This window comes from Macaca thibetana, chromosome 9 (genome assembly GCF_024542745.1).
Source record: "Macaca thibetana thibetana isolate TM-01 chromosome 9, ASM2454274v1, whole genome shotgun sequence".
NCBI lineage: Eukaryota > Metazoa > Chordata > Mammalia > Primates > Cercopithecidae > Macaca > Macaca thibetana.
In genome coordinates, this window is record NC_065586.1 from 61329981 (window position 1) to 61356386 (window position 26406).

General features: G+C 41.1%; 2 protein-coding genes across 3 annotated transcripts in view; both read left to right on the plus strand.

Moving 5' to 3' along the window:
• ASCC1 (activating signal cointegrator 1 complex subunit 1) overlaps nt 1-26406 on the plus strand; it is an 885589-nt gene that overhangs the window by 857416 nt on the left and 1767 nt on the right. The window lies entirely within an intron of this gene.
• Nucleotides 1-26406, plus strand: part of PSAP (prosaposin) — a 517400-nt gene that overhangs the window by 211130 nt on the left and 279864 nt on the right. The gene's annotated exons all lie outside the window — the stretch shown is intronic.

Genomic DNA, 26406 nt, shown 5'->3' on the forward strand with positions numbered 1-26406 from the left:
TTGGGGTCTTAAGCAATAGAATCAGTGTTCCAAGATTGTGCTGTCAGCAGATTGAACCAGGGGTTCAAAAGCATAGCTTCTGACTGCAGAGTGAAGAGGAGGCATTAGAGCCCTAGATTGTACTCATCAGAGAAGGTGGTATGGTACAAATAAAGGCACAGTGATATATTTGGGAAAGAATGGAAAGTACTATAGGTCTAAAGTCTGAGGATAGTGTAAAAGTGCATTATCTTTAGACACTTAAAAATCCTGGAAAATATAAGCCATGTAAAAGGGAAATGAATTTGTACCTTTTCTATTTTATATATAAGAATCTTTAAATTTAGAGAAAGAAGAGACTGGCAGTATTAAACTGACTGTATTAATTTTAAATACTTTCGCCTGAAAATGTTTTAAATCTCTAGCCTCACTGAGACTTTTCTTGAAAGATGTGACTGAGTCACCCACGTATTTCATTCAGTTTTGGTTTTGTCCCATCTCTGTTCTTTAGAGCCTTTAAAAGGACAATTAGAATGAATAAATTTAAATGAGATCTTTATTTAGTTTGCTTTACTTAGAGACATTTTTATGAAGGAAGCTTTTAAAAATACTGTTTATTCTTTTTTGCTGAAATATATATATATGTACATGAGACATACATTTACTGTTGAACAAGTAGTCATAAAATGAACAGTGTTGACTACTACCAAGGTCAAAGAGTAGAGTCTGCCTCCCATGCCCCTCCCGGGAGACTCTTTAGTCAGTCTGTCCTAAGGGAACAAAAGCACAATTAACTTCTTAAACACTCTCAGGGGAGAGGCTTGTTTTGAATGAATTTTTTGTTTTGAAGTATTAGAAGAGTGTTGAAAAGATAAATTCAATTTTTTTTTTCTAGAGGACAGAGAAGAGATGTGAGATTTAGAACTATGTGGTCACTTTTTAAAAAATTTCATGAACTTTATTTTTTTAGGTTCACAGCAAAATTGAGCAGAAAGTATACAGTGTTCCCAAATGCCGCCATCGCTGCACACGCACAGCCTCCCCCACTTTTGGCATCTGACACCAGATTCGTGCATCTTTAAAATCAATAGGCCACACTGACCACCATTTACATTAGGATTCACTCTGATTTTCTCTATTGAGTTCCTCTTTTCAGTTATATTCATTTCTGCTCCGATTCTTTTTTTTTTTTTTTTTTTTTTGAGATGGAGTCTCGCTTTTTTACCCAGGCTGGAGTGCAGTGGCGCGATCTTGGCTCACTACAAGCTCCGCCTCCTGGGTTCACGCCATTCTTCTCCTGCCTCAGCCTCCCCAGCAGCTGGGACTACAGGCGCACGCCGCCATGCCCTGCTAGTTTTTTGTATTTTTTTTAGTAGAGACGGGGTTTCACTGTGTTAGCCAGGATGGTCTCGATCTCCTGACCTCGTGATCCGCCCGTCTCGGCCTCCCAAAGTGCTGGGATTACAGGCTTTTTTGTATTTTTAGTAGAGACGAGGTTTCACCATGTTAGCCAGGATGGTCTTGATCTCCTGACCTCGTGATCCGCCCGCCTCGGCCTCCCGAAGTGCTGGGATTACAGGCGTTAGCCACCGTGCCTGGCCTCTGCTCTGATTTTTTAAATTATTTCTTTTATTCTGCTTAATTTGGATTTAATTTGCTCTTACTTTTCTAGTTTACTAAGGTAGAAGCTTAGATTATTGATTTTTTATCATTTTTCTTTTCTAACATACGCACTAAATGCTATAAATTTCCCTCTAAGCACTGCTTTTGATGTATCCTACACATTTTGATAAGTTGTATCTTCATTTTCATTTAGCTTAAACTGTTTTAAATTTCTCTTGAGGTGTCTTTTTTAAAAGTTAATTTTTAATTTCTTTAGGTATAAGGCCTCATTGCTCTGTCACCCAGAGTGGAGTGCAGTGGCACAATCATAGCTCATTGCAGCCTGGAACTTATGGACTCAAATAATCCTTCCACCTCAGCCTCCCAAGTGACTGAGACTACAGGCATGCACTGTCATGCCTGGCTAATTTTTCTTTTAAATTGTTTTGTAAAGATGGGGTTTCACTATGTTATCCAGGCTGTTCTCTAACTCCTGGGTTCAAGCAATCCCCCCACCTCAGCCTTACACAAGGTTGGGGTTATAGGAGTGAGCTACCACACACAGCTAAGAGAAACCAGCTAAGGGTGTGTAAGGGTGTGGTAGCTAAGGTCTTTTTGACCCATGTGTTGGTAAGAAGTGTGTGTGTTTGTGTGTGTTTTTTTTTTTTTTTTTTTTTTTTGGAGACCGAGTCTGGTTCTATCGCCCTGGCTGGAGTGCAGTGGCATGATTTTTGCTCACTGCAACCTCCACCCCCCTAGGTTCAAGCAATTCTCATGGCTCAGCCTTCCAAGTAGCTGAGATTACAAGCGCGTGCCACCACACCCAGCTAATTTTTGTATTTTTAGTAGAGATGGGGTTTCACCCCATCAGGATGGTCTCGAACTCCGGACCTTGTGATTCGCCCACCTTGGCCTTCCAAAGTGCTGGGTTTACAGACGTGAGCCACTGCACCTGGCTGAAGTGTGTAGTTTAATTTCCACCTATTTTGGGATTTTCCTGCTATCTTTGTTATTACTTTCAAGTTTAATTTCACTGTGGCCTGAGAGCAGACACTGTGTGATACTATTCTTTTAAACTTATTACAGCAGTATTTTGTGGCCCAGAATGTGATCTGTCTTCATCATTGTTTCCTGTGAGCCTGAGAAGAACATGTAATCTGCTGTTGTTGGATGAAATATTCTATAGATGTCAATTATATCGTCAGTTGGTAGTGCTGTTGAGTTCCACTATATCCTCACTGGTTTTATGCCTTCTGGATCCATCTATTTCTGATATATGGGGGTTAAAGTCTCCAACTATAATAGTGAGTTCATTGTTTCTTCTTGCTTCTGTCAACTTTTACCTCATGTATTTTGACACTGTTTTTAGGCACGTATGTGTTAAGGATTGTTAGGTCTTCTTGGACAGTTGATCCTTTTATCATTATGTATTGCTCCCTTTTATTCATAATAACTTTCCTTGCTCTAAAGTTTGCTCCATCTGAAATTAATATAGCTACTCAACTTTCTTTTAGTTAGTGTTAGAATGGCATATCTTTCTTCATCCCTTTATTTACTTTTTCTTTTCTTTCTTTTTTTTTTAAAGAACCCATCTATGCTGGGACATCCCTTTATTTTTCATCTCTGTGTGTCTTTATATTTAAATCGAGTCTCTTGGCTGTGTACAATGGCTCATGCCTGTAGTCCCAGCACTTTGGGAGGCCCAGGTGGGAGGATCACTTGAGCCCAGGAGTTCAAGACCAGCATAAGCAACACAGTGGGACCCTGTCTCTACAAAAAATTTTAAAAATTAGCTGGGCATGGTGGTGCATGCCTGTAGTCCCAGCTACTTCGGAGGCTGAGGTGAGAGGATCACTTGTGCCTGGGAGGTTGAGGCTACAGTGAGCTATGACTGCACCATTGCACTCCAGCCTGGGTGACAGAGTGAGACCCTGTCTCAAAATAAATAAATAAATAAAAAGTCGGTCTCTTGTAGACAATATATTGTTTGGGTGCTTTTTTTTTTTTTTTTTTTTAATCTAACACTCTCTGTCTCTTAATTGGTGTATTTAGACCATTGATGTTTAAAGTGATTATTGATTAATATAGTTGGATTAGTGTTTATTATATATGTTACTGTTTTCTACTTATTGCCCTTGTTCTTTGTTTCTAGTTTTGCCTCCCACCCTTTTTCTGCCTTTTTTTGGTTTTATTTGAATATTATATATAATTTCTTTTTCTCTCCTTTCTTAACATATCTCTTATACTTGTTTCTCCCTCATTTTTTGAAGGATAATTGCACAGGGTTCAGAATTCTAGGTTGATAGAGTTTCTTTCTCTCAACAGTATTTCACTCCACTCTCTTCTTGATTGCGTGGTTTCTGAGGAAAAGTCAAATGTAATTCTTATCTTTGCTTCTATATAGGAAAGGTATTTGTTTTTTCCCTTTGGCTCCTTTCATAATTTTTTCTCTATCTTTGATTTTCAGAAGTGTAACTATGATATGCCTAGGTACAGTTTTGTTTTGGTTTTTTTTTTTGGTTTTTTTTTTTTTGGCGTTTCTTCTGCTTGGTACTCTCTGAGCTTCCTAGATCTGTGGTTTGGAATCTAACATTAATTTGGGGGAAATTCTCAGTCTTTATTCCTTCAAATATTGTTTCCATTCCTTTTTTTCTTCTTCTTCTGGTATTTGCATCGTGTATACCTTACATCTTTTGTAGTTGTACCACAGTTCTTGGATATTCTGTTGTGTTTTTTCAGTCTTTGTTCTCTGCTTTTCAGTTTGGGAAGTTTCTGTTATCATATCCTCAAGCTCAGAGATTCTTTCTCAGCCATGTCCAGTCTGCTAGTGAGCCCATCAAAGACATTCTTTATTTTTGTTACAGTATTTTTATTATTTATTTATTTACTTATTTATTTATTTTGAGATGGAATCTCACTCTGTCGCCCAGGCTAGAGTACAGTGGCACAATCTCGGCTCACTACAACCTCCGCCTCCTGGGTTCAGGCGATTCTCCCGCCTCAGCCTCCCGAGTAGCTGGGATTACAGGAACCCACAATCATATCTGGCTAATTTCTGTATTTTTGTAGAGATGGGGTTTCACCACGTTGGTCAGGCTAGTCTTGAACTCCTGACCTCAGGTGATCCGCCTGCCTCGGCCTTCCAAAGTGCTGGGATTACAGGCGTGAGCCGCTGTGCCCAGTTGTTACAGTGCTTTTCATCACTAGCATTTCTCTTTGATTCTTTCTTAGAATTTCCATCTCTCTGCCTACATTATCCATCTGTCCTTGCATGTTGTCTCCTTTATCCATTGGAGTCATAGTTGTTCCTGGTCTGATAATTCCAATATCCCTGCCATTTCTGACTCTGGTTCTGATGTTTGCCCTGTGTCTTCAAATTGTGTTTTTTTGCCCTTTACTATGTCTTGTAATTTTTTGTTGAATCTGAACATGATGTACTGGGTGAAAGGGACTCCTGTAAAAAGGCCTTTTGTGGTGTGATGGTGAGGTTGGAGGGAGGGGAAGTGTTCTGTAATTCTGTCATTAGGTCTTAGTCTTTTGGTGAGCTTGTGCCACTGGACTGTGAATGTCACCTGTGCTTCTCATCACCCTCGTTAGGTGGGACAGGATGGTTAGAGGGGCCCCTATGTGGAAGGCTGGAGGGAGCTGAGGTGGGGTTCCTGCACATGGAAGGTTAGTGCCCACTAGCGCTGGATATTTCTCTTCCCCACTGTGGATGGCTAGAGGGGGCTGGAGTTGGGTATCATCCTTCTCCTAGGTATGTTAAGCTTTCATAAAACCCCAGCAGGTTAGGCTCTGGTAAAATAGTTTCTCCTGAGGGCAGGCTTTGTTAGGAACAAAGTGGTCTGGTGTATTTCAGAATGGTTCTTTTATTCCTCCCCCTGCTGGAAGCAGGAGGCCAAGTAGAGCTCCTGGAGGTAAAACTACAAAAACCTTTGGTGAGTTGGTTCCCTGGAGTTTCTAACTTTTAGACTTGTCCACACAGCCTGTAGCAGTTTGTCAATTACAGTTAGGTTTCTCCACTCTCTGGAGGTTTCTCCTGTGGGTTTCTGCTCCATTGTGATTCTCTGTATCTACCTGTGTGTATCTCCAGTTTTGGGGGCAGCAGTTTGTCCCCAACCTCACCTCTCTGATAGACCTATGAAGAGTTGTCAAGGTTTTAGTTTGTTCAGCTTTTCACTTGTTAGGATGGAGTGGCGACTTCCAAACTCCTTTATGCTAGACTGTAAACTAGAAGTCTTGTAGCTTTTTTAAAAAGATAGTAATGCTTGCAAAGGAAGACTAGCATTTAGAAAGTGTATTATTTCTTTCTTTTTCTTTTCTTTTTTTTTTTTGAGATGGAGTTTTGCTCTTGTTGCCCAGGCTGGAGTGCAATGGTGCGATCTTGGCCCACCGCAGCCTCTGCCTCCCAGGTTTAAGCAATTCTCCTGCCTCAGCATCCTGAGTAGCTGGGACTACAGTCGTACACCACCATGACCGGCTAATTTTGTATTTTTAGTAGAGACGGAGTTTCACCTTGTTGGTCAGGCTGGTCTCGAACTCCTGACCTCAGGTAATCCACCCACCTTGGCCTCCCAAAATGTTGGGATTATAGGCGTGAGCCACCATGCCCAGCCAGAAAGTATATTATTTCATTTGAGGAAGAAAACATTGTGTCTTTTTATTATCCAGTTTTATTATTCAGTTCAATATTCAGCCATATTATGTACTGTTTTTGAAAATTATTTCTTTGTCACTTGGCTCTTCTTTAGATTTTTTTCTCAAAACTCAAATTTCTCAGAAAGTCTTTCCTTGATTGTCTATTGCTGAATGTCTCATTGCACTATTATAGCAGGATATATAACAGCAAATGGAATTTAGGATAAAGTTATTGTCCCTTGATTTTCACCATGGCTCTTGTGCCTTTTTTACTTAGTTATATTTCTATGACTGGACATTTTAATATTGTTTAAGTAAAATCACTAGCAGATGTCACTTCTTCTCCAGGCTTTTAATGCTAACATACAAACTGCAGTTCAGTTGGTCATACTAATATTTTATAATAGCGTTTACATATAGCATTGAAAGCAATTACATTATTCTTGACAATCATGTGAAGTAGATAATTGTTAGTGAAACAAATATACAACTTTCTGAAGAATCATTTGGAAAGTAAAAATGTTATTTAAAAGGATCAATTAGAGAATGAGAGAGTCCTTGGAGATTACATATATGCACTCACATATACATATATTCAATCAAAGATTGGAAGAAAGAGTCAAGGAAATCTCTGGCAAATGGCAAAGAGAAAATGTGAGGGGAAAATATGACAAAGAGGGTTCTCAATCAGTGCAAAAATTAACTATTAGGGTTCTAAAAGAAGGAAGTAGACCCTAAGGTCTTGAATTTGGATGAAAGAGGCTCTGAACTGGTAGTGCTCCCAGGCATATGGCAGTAGCAAACAGAAATCTCTGGAAGAGGGTACCATCATCCTCTGTCTAAAAATATTCCTCCAGGGAACTTTTTCTCCAAAAGTGACCAGTACACAGTCAAAGGTGATTAGACATAAGAGGAAACCAGTCACAATAAGCAAACAGACTTATAAAACTCATAAATATATGATATACTAGAGTTATCAGACTTGTACTAAAAACAACTATGCTTACTGTGTTCGAAGAAACCAAAGCCAAGCTTAAATTTGTTTTTTAATTCTTAAAATTTAAAAAGCCAAACATGGTGGCTCACGCCTGTAATCCCAGCGCTTTGGGAGGCTGAGGCAGGAGAATCGTTTGAAACTGGGAGGTGGAGGTTGCAGTGACCTGAGATCATGCCACTGCACTCCAGCCTGGGCAACAGAGTGAGACTCCATCTCAGAAAATAAAAAAACTAAAATACGGAGATGAGGTCTTAACTATGTTGCCCAGACTGGTTTCGAACTTCTGGGCTTAAGTGATCCGCCTTCCTTGGCCTCCCAAGTGCTAGGATTATAGGCATGAGTCACTGTGTCTGGCTGGCAAGCTTAAAATTTTTATTAGAGAATTGGGAACTATTAAAAAGAAAAACCAATATAACAGTTCTGAAAAAGAACCAAATAGAAATGCTAGAACTATAAAAGGCAATAACTGAAATAAAGAGCTCAATGTATGGGTTTAGCAGCAAATAAAACATAGCTGAAGAGGGAAATAGTGAACCAGAACATCAGGAGAAATTATCTAGAATGATGCATAGACAGAGATAAAAATTACAGAAAGAGAACAAGACATTCAGGATAGTAAGTGAGAAGATCTAACATATATTTAATTGGAACCTCAGAAGGAGAGAATGGGGCATAGTTGGTGAAAAACATCAATCTAAAAACTAAAGAAACCCGATGAATTTTAAACAGGAACTCTGTTAAGTGAGCTTATATTGTACTTTGCTTTCTTACAACTTGTTGCTCAATCATGGACAACATTAACTAAACTACTTGAGTCCTAACAGTATTTAAACTGATGGCCAAAATTTAATGGCAATATCTACATTACAAAGAATAAAAAGCAGGAAATTCAGCCAAATAATGCATTTCTTAAAGTAGGTTATTAAAAAAGAAAGAAGAATAAAAGTATTCAGGATTCCTTTTACTATTCTTATTACATTTCTATAAGTCTAAAACTATGTTGAAATAAAAAGTTTTATAAAGAAAGAAGGACAGACAGACATGCACTTAGGAGCTTAGTAGGACACTTAACCATTTGGGGTGGGTGTGTGTTTATATAGCACCTTCCAGAAAAGTTTGTTGATTCTTGGCTATATCTTTTTGCAATGTTTACAATAGATGAACCTTTTATTAACTGTTGATCTTACCACATAAATTGGGCCATTTGACTTCAAAGAGTGTAAGAATTTAATTGGTATAAAGAACAACTTTCTGATTAGAGTGTTTCATATTAGAGCAATTTACTAAGAAGGTAGCTGCATCTTTCATGGGAGTGTTTTTTGTTTTAAGAAAGGATAACCCATTTCTCTAGTCTGAGTAAGCACTATAAAGCCATTCTTCCTACCACCATCCCTTTCAGACTAGTCCCTATTTATTCTCCCCAACCTGTCTGTCACCTCTATCATTATACCAAAATAGCACTGTAAAAAGTCATTGATAGCCCCTATTTGTTCAGTGCCTTGATCTACTTTTACTTTTTCCCCAGTATCCACATGGAAAGTGTTAAGCCCTTTTCTCCTTCAAATGCTTTCTTCTCTTGGCTTCAGGGGCAATTGGCTCTCCTGGTTTTCTTCCTGACTCTGGAGCTGCTTTTTAAAAAATTCACTCCATAATATGTCTATTCCCTAAGGTTTTGTCCTTATCTCTGTGTTTTTCTTTTACTTCAGTCTTCGTGTATTCAAATGATACTTGTTCTTCAAAGTCTAATACAGATATTACCTTTTCCTTAATGGTAAGAGCCGTCCAAATCAATGGAGCTCTCTCCATCTCTCAGCGCCCCGCCTCTCCCTACTTTGATTGTTCAGAGACCTCTTAGGTGCCTCTCAGTGCTTAGCAGTGTGTCTTGTACCTGGCAGGCACTCAGGAAACTTTTTTGGAAGTGTTTTCTACAGGCATCAGATTTTGGAAGGAGCGGAGAAAAAGATTTTTTCTTATGCATCAATAGAACACTGGATTTGCCAGAGAGGATATTTTTTGCCTTGTACTTCATATAATAAACTCTTAAAGCAGGACTTGGCAAACTGCTGTTTGAAGGCCAAATGTGGCACACCACCTGTTTTTTTTATGGCCCTCAAAGCAAGATTAGTTTTTACATTTTTTAATGATTATAAAACATCAAAAGAAGAATACTGTAATACTTCATGATGTGAAAATTATGTGAAATCCAAATAAGTAAAACTTTATTGAAACACAGCTCAGCTCATTTATTTACACACCGTTTGGCACAGTTGAGTAGTTGTGGTGGAATCCATGTGGCCTCCTGGCCTTTTAAAGAAAAAGTTTGCTGACTCCTGTCTTAGAGGTTAGAGTTTAGTTTTTCTTTTATTTCATCCAACACAATTTTGCTTTATGATTAAATATGATGCACTTATTTAATAGGCCTTCAAGATAAACTAATTATGTCATAAAGATTTAGTTAATAATAGTCAATCCCATTGAATTTCTGTTTATTTTCATTTCTAGCAAATGTTTATTTCTTTTCTTTTTTTTGAGATGGAGTCTCACTCTGTGGCCCAGGCTGGAGTGCAGTGGTGTGATCCCTGCTCACTGTAAGCTCCGCCTCCCGGGTTCACACCATTCTCCTGCCTCAGCCTCCCAGGTAGCTGGGACTACAGGTGCTAGCCACCACGCCCAGCTAATTTTTTGTATTTTTAGTAGAGACGGGGTTTCACCGTGTTAGCAAGGATGGTCTCCATCTCCTGACCTCATGATCCGCCCGCCTCAGCCTCCCAAAGTGCTGGGATTATAGGCATAAGCCACCGCTCCCATCCGTTTATTTCTTTTTTAAAGTGAGGTTACTCAACTCAAGAAAAGAGAGCCACAAACTGAATATACCTATAGCTCATACTCACAATCTTTCAAGTTCATTTCTCAATTAAATTTGATTGCAACTTTATTATTACACATAGCAACACTCAGCTGATAAAGATAATAATGAGCTTAAATTTACATTTAACTTTCTTTTATTTCAAAATACATCCAAAACTAATTGTGTGCTTCTCTGTAGTATGCACTAATTAACTTGAAACATGGACAGTGATTTTATTTGCAGCTTCATTTATGCCTTATTACAGAAGCTATTAATAAAAAATACTGAATGAAAAATAAAGTGCACTGAACTTGCAAGTGAATGGTGCTAATTTTACAATTAACATGAATGTCAGAAAAATGTGAAAGCTTAGGAAGGAGATTGTGATGAGACATCTTGCTAGAATATGGTGCTTTGTTAGTGATAAGATAGGGCTCTGCCTCCCTTCTTTGATGGTGAAAAATGAAACTCATAAAAATAGGAGATTGCAGAAGATTATTAGGGGCTTTTCATATTTTGCCAGCAATAGAAAAACAATAGACCATGTTTTAAAGGATCTGAAAGACTTCTGACAGGTGATTGGGCAGTTCCTTAGAGCATCAGATTTATAAGGAAAAAGTACAGTTTGAAATGCTTCAGTTTGGTGTCGTAGCTTCTTATTTCAGTCTGTTTAGGGGGTGAGGGAAAGGAAAATTCAAATCTAAGCTGTGTTTCACCATAACTTTTCCTCGGAATTTTAAAATGTGTTTTATGTGTTACTTTGCCTGGACAGTGAAGTCTAATGAGAGCATCTGAAGATACGGCTGTCAGTGAGGTGAAACCATTGTTAACATGGAACTGAAAAACAAGAAATTGGCTGGTTTTTGGCAAAAGCCAGCATTTATTCCGGGAAGATGCACCTTCCCTGGTCTGTGGCTATCTGTTTCTACGTGATGTTTTTTGCTCTCTTTTGAATTCATGTTCACAGGTTATTCCTCTTTGCAGTGGAACTGGAATACTTCCATGTGTTGTTTTGGCTCAGGCAGGAAATGATGCAGGGTTTTTGAAAGGGCCCAGCCAGCACAGTAACAAGAAATAGGCCATGGTTTGGCAAAGGCAGGGAAAATAGAAAAAAATTAAGAGGTTAGCATTGCCTTTCTTAAAATCATCTCTTGTTCTTATCAGAATGAAAATAAATATTGGGTAATGTTTATTGAATACCTACTAAATATGAAACACTAAGCTACATGCTTGCTTGGTGCATTTGAGAGAGGGGGAATAAATATTCAATTGTCTGTGGCTCCTGTGATGTCATTCTTACGAACTCTTTGAATGGGATGTCTGTTCTTATAGAAAATACTCATCTCTTTTATGTGTTCATTTCTAGGACTGTTCATATTATTTTGGATGTAGTTCACTGATGAAATGAGTTGTATGTTGGTTTTTTTTTTGAGACAGAATCTGGCTCTGTTGCCTAGGCTGGAGTGCAGTGGAGGATCTCAGCTCACTGCAACCTCCACCACTTGGGTTCAAGCGATTCTCATGCTTCAACCTCCTGAGTAGCTGGGATACAGGCGCATGCCACCATGCGCAGGAAATTTTTGTATTTTTAGTAGAGATGGGGTTTCATGTTGGCCAGGCTGGTCTCGAACTCCTGACCGCAAGTGATCCATCCACCTCAGCCTCCCAAAATGCTATGCTTACGGGTGTAAGCCACTGCGCCTGGCCGTTGTTTTTTTAAATTGTGGTAAAATATACATAAGATTGGCTATTTTAACCATTTTTAAGTGTACAATTCAGTGGCATTAAGTACATTCACATTGTTGTGCAACCATCATCACTATCCATCTCCAGAACTTTTTCATCATTCCAAATTAAAACTCATTTTAATGAACAACAACTCCCCATTTCCCCTTCCCCTTGGTAACCACCACTCTAGTTTCTGTCTCTATGAATTTGACTACTCTAGGTACCTCATGTAAGTGGAATTGTACATTTGTCCTTTTGTGTCCAGTTTATTTCACTCAGCATAACGTTTTCCAGGTTCACCTATGTTGTAGCATGTGTCAGGATTTCATTCCTTATTGAGTCTGAATATTATTCCGTTGTACATATATTCTGCATTGTGTGTTTTTAGCTACAGTATAAGCAAACCAGTAGCAGAATATAAATCTGAACGCAGAGGTGGTGACAGGGCACTGTCTTCTTTGAAGCAGCCCTTTGTTAGAGACCAGACCAAATGAAACTATGTTCTGTAATCCCAGCACTTTGGGAGGCCGAGGAGGGCGGATCACGAGGTCAGGAGATCGAGACCATCCTGGCTAACACGGTGAAACCCCGTCTCTACTAAAAATACAAAAAAATTAGCCGGGCGAGGTGGCGGGCGCCTGTAGTCCCAGCTACTCAGGAGACTGAGGCAGGAGAATGGTGTGAACCCAGGAGGTGGAGCTTGCAGTGAGCTGAGATCGCACCATTGCACTCCAGCCTGGGCTACAGAGAGAGACTCCATCTCAAAAAAAAAAAACAAAAAATGCTCTCTTCCCCCATATCCCAGGGATGAAACAATTTTAGAATTAATACTCAAATGTGAACGTTATTATTACGAATTAAAAGTGAGAAAACGGTATAAATCAACCAGAAACCCAATTCAGAGTTTACTCTCTCAATTGTAGGTTAAAACTTTGATTTTTTTTTTTTTTTTTTCTGAGACAGGGTCTTGCTCTGTCACCCAAGGCTGGAGTGCAGTGGCGTCATCTTGGCTCACTGCAGCCCCAATCTCCCAGGCTCAAGTGACCCTCCCACTTCAGCCTCCTGAGTAGATGGGACTAGAAGTGTGTGCTGCCACACCCAACTAGTTTTTGTATTTTTTTGTAGAGATGTCTTGCCATGTTGCCCAGGCTGGTCTCAAACTCCTGGGCTCAAATTATCTACCCACCTTGGCCCCCCAAAGTGCTGGGATTACAGGCATGAGCCACCACGCCTGGCTTGATAGCAATTTCTTAAATTATAGTGGCCTTATCACTGTGACATGCGTGGAGACAACCCTCTCTCTCTTCCAAGGCATTTTGCTTGTTTGACATCTAGCCCACACCTTTGCAGAGGGCAAGGAGGGCCATCTGAATTAGATTATAGAAAAGTGTGTGTTGTAGTCTATAAAGTTACAGTGATGCTACTCAAGGTGTGTTTCCTTTGGTTCTAACAGAGGATGCAGTATTTCATGTCTTCCAGTCTAATGAGGTAACTTAGTTGAAAATAACTTAGATGATAACATGTGGCAGCCTTTCTCCCCTCTTCTAGGGAGCCATGCCAAGGCCAGCCGTTATTTGGACTGCTGTTATTTATATGTATGTGTACTCTTTGCATTGTCTGATGTTGCCTAGGGATGTCTGATTTGCTTTTTTTTGAGACAATAGAGTCTCGCTCTGTTGCCCAGGCTGCAGTGCAATGGTGCGATCTCAGCTCACTGCAACCTCCACCTCCCCGGTTCAAGCGATTCTCCTGCCTCAGCCTCCTGAGTAGCTGGGATTACAGGCAGGTGCCACCACGCCCAGCTAATTTTTGTATTTTTAGTAGAGACGGGGTTTCACCATGTTGGTTAGGCTGGTCTCGAACTCCTGACCTCATGATCCACTCGCCTCGGCCTCCCAAAGTACTAGGATTACAGGCGTGAGCCGCTGCACCCGGTATGATTTGCTCTTTAACTGCTGGATGCTGCCTTGTTGGTGGAGAAGTTGGAGTAGAGATGGGCTGAGGCTGGTGACTGGTTTCCTCCATGCTGCTCCTGAATCTGTTGCCTTGGCACTATAGTCAGCCCCTTTGTGCCCAGCCTCCCAAAAGCCGGGGACCAGGAAGAAACCCTGTTGTTGTCTCCTATGTATTCCCCTCTAAGGATTCATTTCTGTTGACTTGATCTTCCTTTCTACTGTGTGATATGGAGACCAAATATTTATCTTCTATTGCATTTGTTTGAGGGACCATTATGAATAATACCCGAGGGAAGATGACCACACCAGAAATAAGAGCAATAAGAAGAGGCATTTTTCTAAGGGAGATAATTTATCTGCAGAAACATCATCTAGGTTAGTTCTGAAAGGGCGCCTGCCCTTAGGGTTGCTGGTCACAGGCTTGAAGAGTCTCTGCTAGCCATCAGCCCCAGGGGCAGTTTTGTCCGGTAAAGCAGTAATATTCATGCCCTGTGGCAAGGCTTCCTTGGGAATAAATCATGCAGCAAGTTGAACTTTCAACTCTCATCTCTGAGGCTAATTCTGCGAGGTAATGTGGAAACGGGCAGAGTGTGCCTAGCCTGTGCGGAGATTAGGTATGGGTTCTCCAGCTGTGTCACTGTAGCCTCTTTTCTCCTCCACCTCCTACCCCCACTCATGTTTTTTTTCTTGCTACTTTTCAAAATTGAAAGACTGCAGAGAGGGGAAATCCCTTGGCATTTTGAATATTGAGGTGCTCAGCAGAACTGCCTGGCATCCTGTTTGTATATAGCGGTTTTAATTTGCCCTTTAATAAGTCATTTGGCCTTACTAGCAGTCTTAAACTTGATAATCCTTACATCAGCAGTGAGCCTCAGGCCAAATTCCCGAAGTGCATACCTGAGTGATTATTTGAAGGAAGTTTTCAAACCTTCCCTCCCTGGCTCTGTTTGTCTGCCTTCTGCCAGCACATCCTTAGGTCAGGCTAATGCTCATTTGAGCATTCCTCTTGCTCACTGCAGCAAGACAGGCAGGTGATTTGAGAGCAGGATGAGTGAGGGAAGTTCCTGTTCCCATTCTGTGCAAGGAATGCCATCTCAGTCAGTGGAGAGGGGATTTGGGCTCTGGGGAAACACAAGCCTTTTGGTACTATTTTAATGGAGACAAAAACAGGAGTGGCCTGCTGATGGGTTGAAAAATCACAGCTGTTCTACTGACTTGACAGCCTTTTTGCTGCTCTCCTCACAGGGGCCACGATGATGATAAGAATTGCTCCTCTCGCAGACTGCCCTTGACCTTGTTCCTTGCATCTGAGGTGCCCAGGCCTTTTGGAAGTGCATTATGTCCTCTCTTTTATTGGCTATTATTAGATACTATAATATTATTGGCTCTCACACCACTGATCACTGCAGTCTGATGTTTCAGATTAAAAGTGGCATCTTGGGCAGAGTTAAGGCTGTATTTGGAGATGACTCTAGGATAGTCACTACCTGCCAATCTCGTTGTCTTTTATTCTGAAGTAGATGTTCCTATTTTGATCTTTAAAAATATTACAGCCCTATGAGACCAGATAATGATTGCAGAGCCTGTAAGCTGTCAGAGTGCCTGATAAACCTTCTCCTTTTTTCTTTTAAGGATACTCTGCATTTTGGTTCCTGCAGTGATGCATTAGAGATTATAGTCAGTGAGTGACAATAATAATCAGAGCTCAAAATTTCATCTTACAATTTATCTTACTGTAACTGTAGAACATCCTTGTAAAGGATCATCCCTGTTTAAAGATGGAGAGATTGAGGGGAGGGAGTGGGTCTGTAGTCACTGATAATGTCGACCAACAATAATGGAAAGGATCAGAACTCAGCTTTTAAAAGTTTGTTCAAGTGAAAAGCTGGGAATGGCCATTCGGGAAACAGGGACTTCCGAGAAATGAGGTCAGTGCTTAAAGTCAAAAGTTAAGGTCCTGCTTATATAGGCAGAAAACAAAGAAATTTAGTAGGTTTGTAACATTTTCTATACAAGGTTGGTTTATGAGCTATAATTTCGTTAATTACAGTTTGTTTTCTTTTCTGTACAGCTTGCTTTCACTTCCTTTCCAACTGAAGAGTGTAGGACCTGGCATGGTGGCTCACGCCTGTAATCCCAGCACCTTGGGAGGCAGGGGTGGGAGGATCACTTGAGCCCAGGAGTTTGAGACCAGCCTGGGCAACGTGGAAAAACCCTGTCTCTACAAAAAATGCAAAAATTAGCCAGGCATGGTGGCACGCACCTGTAGTCTCAGCTACTCGGGAGGCTGAGGAGGGAGGATCACTTGCACCTAGGAGGCAGAGGCTGCAGTGAGCTGTGATCATGCCACTGCACTGCAGCCTGGCTGACAGAGTAAGACCTTGTTTCAAAAAAAAAAAAAGAAAAGAGTGTATGTAACATACCATCCTAGATGACGTGACAGTCTTTTAAGTCTCTGTATGAGAAGTGTAAGAGGGAAGTTTAATCTGTTATGAAGAGCAACAGTTAAAAGGGAAGGGGTCTTCTCTGGCACCCTTTATTCATTTACAACAATTTACAAAACAGTGTAGGTGAGGCAAAAGGCTAATCTATAATCAGAAAAACAACACTTACAGCTGCCCAGGTTACAGCTACAAGTTTAAGTGACCCACATAATCACATTCCCTTAAGTCTTACAATATGTTAAGATTCCAACAGCTTAGATTTTGAATTACATATTTTCACAATAGGAAAGCATTAAAGTCTAGTCCGCCCCAAGAAACTTTTTGTCCCCTTTCTTCAGTAGAAAAGAAATTTCTATTTTTTGTACCTAGGTGAACGTATGTGTGTCTGTGTGTAGAGGAGCATGACTTACCTTAGGATAAACAGGCTCAGTTACATTCTTTTGTGATGATATTTAGAAAGAATCCACTTGGGCAGAGCCCATATGAATATTTTTAAAGTAGATGGAAGGTTTTTTTGTACTCCGGATGTGGTGGATCTCCATTTCCTTGTTGCCTCTTCGTACCTCCCACGTTTGGTCTCCTCAGAAGTAATCTCACAGGTGGCCCAGAAGACAAATGCATTGTATTTGGCAGAAACTCAGAATCTTTTTTTTTTAGGTTTGAGGAATTTTAATAAGCATAACTGAAACAAAATTTTTTTTTGGAGGGTGAAACTTATTTGTGAACTTAATTCTTTTTGATGACTTAACTCCCAATAAAGTGATCTTAATTCTAAGTGAGATTAGTAACATAACATATGAAGAACCTTGATTTTTTTTTTCAAAATCGATTATATTTTTAGTCTGTTATTTATATATTTCTGTTTGCTCTCTGAAGTCATACTAGTCCTGTACCTCGATGCCTCTTTTATGAGGAATGCATCTGAAATATACCATTATTTGTTTTGATGTTTTGCAATTGGGATCTTCCAAGGGCTGTGATGATAGCTTTTCACATCATTTGCTTCTCATTCTTCGCTATCTTTTTGTATATGCACAGCCTAAGGATGGACCTGCTTCCCCTCTTGGCATTCTTTGGTACATGTTTGTCAGTGGAATTGAGAGGCACATACACAGTGCCTTGTGGACATGGCCTTCTACTGGCCTGTCTCCTAGGCCTCATCCCAGGAACTCTTAAATTTCTCTCACAGTATTAGTGGTCCTAGCTTGTCCCTGTTTCTTATATAAATGGCGATAATAATGCTCAGCTCTGGTTTATATCATAGCAATTTTTTGGAGTTAATGAGCTGGGCTTTGTAAGACACTTTTAGATCCTTAGATGAAAGGTGTTATTTAACCACAGCAAGGCTTCACACTGGGAGTGCCTTCCCAAAGAGCTCAAAGTACTTGTCAGCCTGTCTTCTGTTCATCCTCATACCATCCCTGGTAGGGAGGTAGGTGGTTAAGCATTATTATTAAGTACAAAATAGTGTTGTTACTGTTACTTTTATCTATAAGTGGGATAATTGTGAGAAATAGAAGTTGGTAAAACAGACTATGGAAGAAAAACACTGGGAAAACCTCAAAGTAGCATGCATTTGCTATTCCTATTCACTCTGCTTTGAGTTTCAAAAGTCTGATTGCCATACATGATAACAATAGCATCCTTTCCTAGAGAGAAATATGACCTAGTACATCCTTCTAAATACTTGAATTAATTGAACTCCCTGCACTTACTTTTAGTTGCTCCAGATTACATCCTAAGGGTTGGTTTATCTCATGTATGTAAAAAATGATTATAAATAGCGTAAGACTTGAATATTTTGAATTTTCGTTTTTAACTTCAAAACGGAATTTCTTCTTATTCAAGTAGTATTGAGACAGCAAATAGTTCACCGAGACCACCAGCACAAGAAGTAGATTTTCTTAAGAGGGATCTTGGAAGAGAGTAACCATAGCTTTGTCTAAGATTGAAGAAAAACAGTGAGCCTCATTTGGGGAAGCCAAGTGAGCAGGGATCCCCAGCAGATTGTCACTGTGCTGTTGCAGACTGGTCATTCGTTCGGTTTTGTAGCCCGAGGTCACAGATATGAGAAGAGAACGCCCCTCTCCACCTTCCTCCCCACCTCTGTTTGAGATTGCCGGTTTCATTTTGGCAGCCTTGTTGAATTTGGAGTTATTTCTGGTCTTTGATGGCTGTGTCACAGGGCAGTGGGGAAGGAGTAGAAGGTTTGAAACGAATGCAAGGAAAAATAACCACAGTGAGCCCTTAAATCTTGCTATTTGTTTTCTTTCAGTGTATACCACAACATTACCAGAAATCAATAATTCCATCTGTGTTCTCCCTAGGAAAGAAACATGTACAAACTGAAAATGGTAGGCTTTACAGATCATTTGAGCAGGGGACAGCAGGATGGTTGGATTTTATCTTGCCATTCTTTGTCAGGGAAACCTTTATTTTGACCAAAAACCTTTCATCAAAGGTCCACATTTCTCTCTTACTTGGTGATAGGAAAAGTTTGTTTAATTTTCTAAAGATATTATTGATGCAGGATTTTTCTTGACCAGTTCGTCAAACTTGTGATGGGGGTGGCCCAATTTATTTGGCTCTCTGTGCTCAACCCTTGTGGGAGGGAGCATGTGAGCGAGTGAGTATGGGATCTGGCCGGCCATTTTGGGTGCTGGCAGAAGCAGGCTCCGTGTGGGCCCTGTGGCAGTGCCCAGGTGAGGGTGCCAGCGACCTCCAAAGCCCCAGAGGGCGTGTTAGAATGCTCTTTTAGTCCCACTGTCCGTGGACAGCAGTGTGTGATCAGCTCAGTGGTACCCTTGCCTCGTCATGTGGGGTGGCTGCCCTCTGCCAGTGAGGGCAAAGGGCCAGTGTGACAGCCTTTTCTGGGTACCCGCACCCAATGGGTCCTGAACTCTTGTCCGGAATCCAAGAAGAATGAGGTTGCCCAGACACTTGAAGGATATTGAAGGTGGAGAATTTTATTAAGCGATGGAAATGGCTCTCAGCAGACATGGGAGCTGGAGAAGGGATGGGACGGGCAGGTAATCTTACCCCAAAGTCTGCCTGTTTCTGGCTGGCTATTCCCGCAAGTCCAGCCATCTCTCTTCCGGAGTCCAGCCATCCCTCTGAAGTCAAGTCGCCTCTCTCCAGTCAAGCCGCTTCTTTCCCTCTACCAACTGAATCTGGGGTCTTTATAGGCACAGGATGGGGGGCGGGGTGAGCTGTAGGCAGTTTTGGAAAAGGCAACATTCAATTGGTAAAAAGACGTGATTTATGAAGAACCAATCAGGAGAGAGTGGGCAAACAGGGATAGAAGTTCTCACTTTGGTCTGCGGGTTTCAGGCTTCTCAGCTTGAAGGTGGGGTTTTGCTGGGGACCTGCACCTGTCTGCCTAGAATTTCTCTGCCTCCTGTCTCCGTCATTATGAGTACTCAATAGAGGATAGCAGCTGTGTGCATAACAGTTTTCAAATGTCATACTTACACTTACTTAGGTTTTACATTTCTTTTTTTTTGAGATAGGGTCTCACTGACTGCAACCTCTGCCCCCACCACTCGCTCAAGTGATCCTCCCACCACAGATGCACACCATCACACACGGCTAATTTTTGTATATTTTTGTAGAGACTGGGTTTTGCCATGTTGTCCAGGCTCGTCTTGAACACCTGGGCTAAAGTTATCATCCCATCTCCGCCCTGCAAAGTACTGGAATTAAAGACATAAGTCACCATGCCTGGCCTGGTTTTAAATTTTTTTTAAATCGTCCAAGTCAGTACTTACTATTTACTAATTATATCACAGCGATTGGCAGTTTTAATCCTATTTCCATTTCCTCATTAAATATTTGTAGTTTTGTGTACTGTTCGTTGTTATGTTCCTTTATAGCAGGTTTTAAAAAATACTGACTTCCATAACAACAGGGCTGTGTGTGTGTGCATGTCAGGGAAAAATGTTTTCAGAAAGAAAATGGTTTAGGTTTCAAAATCCCCAAGGGAATTGTTATAAAACAACAGGAAAAAAAATTCAATGTGATTCAGACACCTTAACTAGATGCTTTTTCAACTTAAATTTTTCCTGTTAGGTCTGTTATTTTCCAAACAATACAACACTTTGCTCTTCATGTTTAGTTCAGGTTCAAAAGAGCAACCAAGTTTCTTTTTTAAACTTGTAGTTTAAGCTTTTTCTTCTTTCCCCATTCAAATACCAAATTAAATATAGTCTTTTAGTTGACTCGTGCTTATTTTCATCCAGAATTCAATTAAAATGCTTCCAGCTGAGCTAGAGCCATCCGATTCTTAAACCAGGTCCAGGAAAAGCAGTGGCAGTGAATATAGGAACAGCAAGGGAAAGAACATGTTCATTTCAGTCTTTGGGAGTTGTCTGGGTCAGCGTTCCTCACCGTGGCTATTTAATGGGGCTGTGTTTCAGGGGGAGCCACCCACAGTAAGGGGCAGTAGAGTAGAGGAATCAAAGGGCTCAGACTCTAGAGTGAGGCTCTTTGGGTGTGAATCTCAGTTTTTTACCTTTATTTTGTAGGAGAGGAAAGATTTCTTCTCTCGCCCATCACTTGGTTCATGGCTGAGGCCCCTGTAACAAAAGTCAGATTAATAAGAGAAAAGCATACAAATTTATTTAATACAAGCTTTATATGACATGGGAGCCTTCAGAAATAAAGATCCAAAGGAAGAGGTAACTTGTGTATTTTTATAAGTAGGTTTGATAAAGGTTTTATAAGTAGGTTTGATTTTTATAAGTAAGTTTGACTGTCATGGAGAAGTATGGTTGGAGAACAAAGGGTGTGGTCTAATGGTAATAAACTGAAGGGAGGCTTAGTAAGGCCTGTTTGTTCGGATTCTTCTCTATGCCCTGTATCTTCACAGATAAGGATATTTCTTTCCTCTGGGTAAAGGGAGGGTACCTGTCGAATGAGGGTCTTATGACCTGCTTCAGAGGAGAAGAGCAGGAGGTCACAGGACAGCCTTCGTAGGTTTTATCATCTGCTTTAGGGAAGAAGGGCTGTGGAAGGTAAGAGAGACTTTCCTGCTTCTGCTGTTTGCTCAAATGCCAAGGTGCCATATTTTGGGAAGTCCTGAACACCATCAACTTTGTGTGTGTTTTTAGGCAAGTGACTTAAGCCATCTAAACCTAAGGCTCAACTGTAAATGAGAATTAATCATAGGATCTATTTCCTGGGGTTGTGAGGATGCAATGAGATAATGCTTGGCACAAGTGTTTACTTAATAAATGTCGACTGTTGTGATCTTTATTAGTGTTGTTGTCAATACCTACATACTTTTGGTTCACTTTGATCTTTTTTTGTTTTGTTTTGAGATGGAACTTTGCCTTGTTGCCCAGGCTGGAGTGCAATGATGCAATCTTCGCTCACTGCAACCTCTGCCTCCCAGGTTCAAGTGATTCTCCTGCCTCAGCCTCCCAAGTAGCTGGGATTACAGGCTACCGCCACCACGCCTGGTAAATTTTTGTATTTTTAGTGGAGACGGGGTTTCACCATGTTGGCCAGGCTGGTCTTGAACTCCCGACCTCAGGTGATCCTCCCACCTCGGCCTCCCAAAGTGCTAGGATTACAGGTGTGAGTCACCACGCCCAGCCAATCTTTTAATATATAACTATTGGCATTAGGTAACTTTGTTTTTAAAATCTGTTATGATAAATGTGGGTTCATAAAAATTAAAGTTGACATGGTAAATACCATCATAAGCAGAGTCAAAAGACAAGTGACAAACTAGAGGAAATATATGTATATTTGCAACTTGTGACATAGACAAAAAGTGTTCATTTCCCTAATATAAAAAGAACTACAATTCAATAAAGAAGGGACGATCGTAAAGCTTTTTATGGTGATCTGTTTCCACTTAACTGTGCTACAGATGTCTCTGATGCGTATTCTCAGAGCCTACCGGAAAATCCTAGAATCGAGAAGGGCTTGGGACACAGAGAGCTAGTGGGTGTGATACAGCCGTGAGTATGCAAACACACCTGAACTTGTTGTTGTTGTTTTCCCCATGAAATAGCTCCCTCTCAAAAATGTTCTGTTACTATCAATGGCAGCCTCATACATACCCATTTGACCCATCATCACTGATTTTTCCATCTCCTTCTCATCCAGAAAGTCACCAAGGCATTTCTATGTTTCTTTTGTAATTTTTATTTTAGGTTTGGGGGTACTACATGTGAAGGTTTGTTACACAGGTAAACATGTCACGGGGGTTTGTTGTACAGATTATTACATCACTCAGGTATTAAGCTCAGTACCCAGTAGTTATCTTTTCTGCTCCTTTCACTCCTCCCACCCTCCACCCTCAAGGAGGCCCCAGTGTCTGTTGTTTCCTTCTTTGTGTTCGTAAGTTCTTATCATTTAGCTCTGGTCTGTTTCATTCATAGTTTCATTCATGGCTTCATTTATTCATTCACATCTGCTCCAGTCTTTCCAACTATTGCCTGTTTGTAGTTGAGACACTCAACATCATCCTCATGACTGAATGGCTACCATGGTCTCCTTTCTTTTCTTTCTCTTGTTCCCTTCTCCAGTCAGCACAACACATCATACCCAGGTTCATCTCCCTAAAACATGGTTTTCATCTTGCGCCACCAACCTACCCTAAAGCCTTCAGTGGTTCCCTACCGTGTAGGATGAAGTATAACTTGTGAACTTGAGCCTCAGGTCCCCCAGACACCCTTAATCTGATTCTCCTTCCTTCTGTCTTTCTCACTGCTTAAGTCTAGGAACCTTCCAAACATCTAAACTGTTTGCCTGGCCCAGCCCACCATGCCCATTTCTGCCTTCGTGCTGCCTTCCCTCCTCTGTGTTACACCCTATACTTGCCACAAGGCCCAGCTCAGGTCTGGTCTCCTCCAGATGGCTTTCCTAGGTCCGCAGCCCTCAGCATCCCTTGTTTCCTTACCTCCTGCTTTGTTTATTGATGGCCTATACCTCTCATCTCACACACTTAACCTTTACTGCCTATATTGTTTTAGGTAAACTTTTTTCGTTAAAGTAGAACATACATACAGAAAGCTACACAGATCACAGAGTAAAGGACTCAGTGACTTTTCATAAGGTGGACACACCCAGGTCATCAGCATTTCTCTCTTCTGATATGCACTCTCCCTAACGAGATGGTAAGCACTTGGGAAACAGAACTACTTTCCTGTGCCTCTTTGCATGAAAATGTATAACATCAGGTGCTCAGCAGTATTCCAGATCAGGAACTGAAGCTAAGAAAGAGATCCAGGTTTTTTACAAATAAGAAACATGTAGAAATGTCCCCTGCCCCCTTGATTTGAAGTAATACAATTTGGCAAGTCCTGTTCAGAAATTCCTTGGTGGGAATCTATACATTAGACCTTTAAATCCAGTCTAGACAAGTGCATGTCATAATTTTCTCTTTCCAGACTTGGGGATGTACATAGACATCTACAGCATTCGTTTTCATTGTCATTTTGTCCAACAGATATTTATTGATCAGATGCAGTCTACTAGATAATGTTTGTTACAGTACAGTAGGATCCAGCTTCTTCCTCTGTAGGGCTTATATTTTAGTGAGTCATTAGAAATAATTGATACAACTAAAAGAAAGACTTAAGAACAAAGATACGGCCAGGCGCGGTGGCTCATGTCTGTAATCCCAGCACTTTGGGAGGCCGAGGCGGGTGGATCATGAGGTCAGGAGATCGAGACCATCCTGGCTAACACAGTGAAACCCCGTCTCTACTAAAAATACAAAAAAATTAGCCGGACGTGGTGGTGGGCGCCTGTAGTCCCAGCTACTCGGGAGGCTGAGGCGAGAGAATGGCGTGAACCCGGGAGGTGGAGCTTGCAGTGAGCCGAGATTGTGCCACTGCACTCCAGCCTGGGCAACAGAGTGAGACTCCGTCTCAAAAAAAAAAAGAAAAAAGTTACATTGGCGGGATGTGGTGTCTCATGCCTATAATCCCAGCACTATGGGAGGCCAAGGAAAGAGGATCACTTGAGCCCAGGATTTCAAGACCAGCTTGGGCAACATAGCAAGACCCTGTCTGTATTAAGAAAATAAATAAAAAGGGGGGAAAAAAAAAACAAAGAATAAAGATATAACAGCCGGGCATGGTGGCTCATTCTTGTAATCCCAGCACTTTGAGAGGCCAAGGCAGGCGGATCACCTGAGGTCAGGAGTTCGAGACCAGTCTGGCCAACATGGTGAAACCCTGTCTCTACTGAAAAATACAGAAATTTTCTGGGTGTGGTGGTATATGCCTGTAATCCCAGCTACTTGGGAGGCTGAGGGAGGAGAATCAATTGAACCTGGGAGGCAGAGGTTGTGTTGAGCTGAGATCGCGCCACTGCACTCCAACCTGGGTGACAGAGAGAGAATTATCCATTACTAAACAATTGTAAACATATAGAGAGGACAAGAACAGAGGTAGGAAGGGTGACATGAAGATTGGCACTGGCACTAGGGTCGTCTGGATGAAAAATCCATTTGTTGTGATATTATCAAAAGGTATGAAAGAACATGGCAACTTACGAAGGTGAAATAAATACAAGGGTAATGATGGCAGAGAGATATTTTAAAACATCATAAGAAATACCATACAGAAATACCATATTGCTACGAAAATACCAATTTTCCATAGCACTTTACAGTTTACAAGGTACTTAAAACCCTGCTCAGTGAGCACACAAGGTACTTGTACTGGCTCTTTTTTTGGTTTGTTTTTTGGTTTGTTTTTTTGAGACGGAGTTTCTGTCTTGTTGCCCAGGCTAGAGTGCAATAGTGCAATCTCGGCTCACTGCAACCTCCGCCTCCCAGATTCAAGCAATTCTCCTCCCTTAGTCTCCTGAGTAGCTGGGATTACAGGCATGTGGCACCACACCCGGCTAATTTTGTATTTTTAGTAGAGACGGGGTTTCTCCATGTTGGTCAGGCTGGTCTCAAACTCCCGACCTCAGGTGATCCGGCTGCCTCAGAGTGCTGGGATTAAAGGCGTGAACCACTGCGCCTGGACTTGTACTTGCTCTTATGAGGTCTTTGCCCATTATGATCTTTTGCCCCTGTTGTGGTTGGTGCAGTGGGTGGTGTCTTCTACCCACAGTCACACAGCTTACATGTCTGGGCATACGTTTAGAATCCAGCAGTCTTTCCACAGCCTGCTCTTGCCTTAGTGGACGTGAGAATTTATGTTCAGTTATCTCTCTCAATTTTTCTGTTACTGCATTGCAGTCACATCCCAGCTAACTTCATGATTGCTACATTTGCTGTTTCCTTAAACCTGGAGCAGGAGAATATCCCTGGCAGATTGATGCTGTCTGTAGGCCATCTGCATAAGGCAAAGTTAAGTCATGGGTGGGTCACTTGCAGCTCCTCACGGCGGCCTCCCCACTACTTGAAAACATGGGCACAAAGAGAAGAAGGTAGAGAACCCATAGGCTGCCAATCCTTAAAAAGTAACTTGTTGAAAGTATTATGAGTTTCCTTTTAGTTTTCTTTTGTATTGTCTTTTATTGCCTCTTTGGTTATATGCTTTTCTGTACCTAGAAGGCTTCAGTTTGCAGAGCTATAAATCTGTCAGTCTTAGTGACGTGTCTTTCACTTCAAATTAATGTTCAGCAAAGGGATTAGCAGATAACCATTTCAGGCCGAATTTCTTTACATAAAAGGGTGGATATGGTTTGAGTAGGCTGCCAAAGCCAGGAAGAGAAGTTAATTGTGTAAATCAATGCAGGCAAGAGCTGATCACCTTTCTGAAACACAAGACAATGCAGCACACAACCTCTAAATAGATCTTTGGGGTCAAGTTGATGTCATGTTGAAGAATCAATATTTACTGGACTTTGTAAAGTTAACCTTTAATGAACCCTCAGGCGTTTTGCTAGGCCATTAATTGCAGGAAGAGGAAAAGCAATGGTGGCCAAGGTCCGTGTGTGGAGGTTGTATAAAAATAAGTGAAAAGACAATCACTTGCCCATGTGCAAAGGTCCCCTCAAGCATCGTTGGGGACGTGTATCGCAAGGCTTTCTTGGGACCAGGTATGGTGGCTAATGCCTGTAATCTCCGTACTTTGGGAGGCTGAGATGGGAGGATTGCCTGAGTTCAGGAGTTGAGGCTACAGTGAGCCATGATTACACTACTGCAATCCAAGGTACTCCAGCCTGGGCACCAGAGCGAGAGACCCTATCTCTAAAAATCAAGCAAAGGCTTTCTTGGGATTGTACTGACATTTTAAGAAA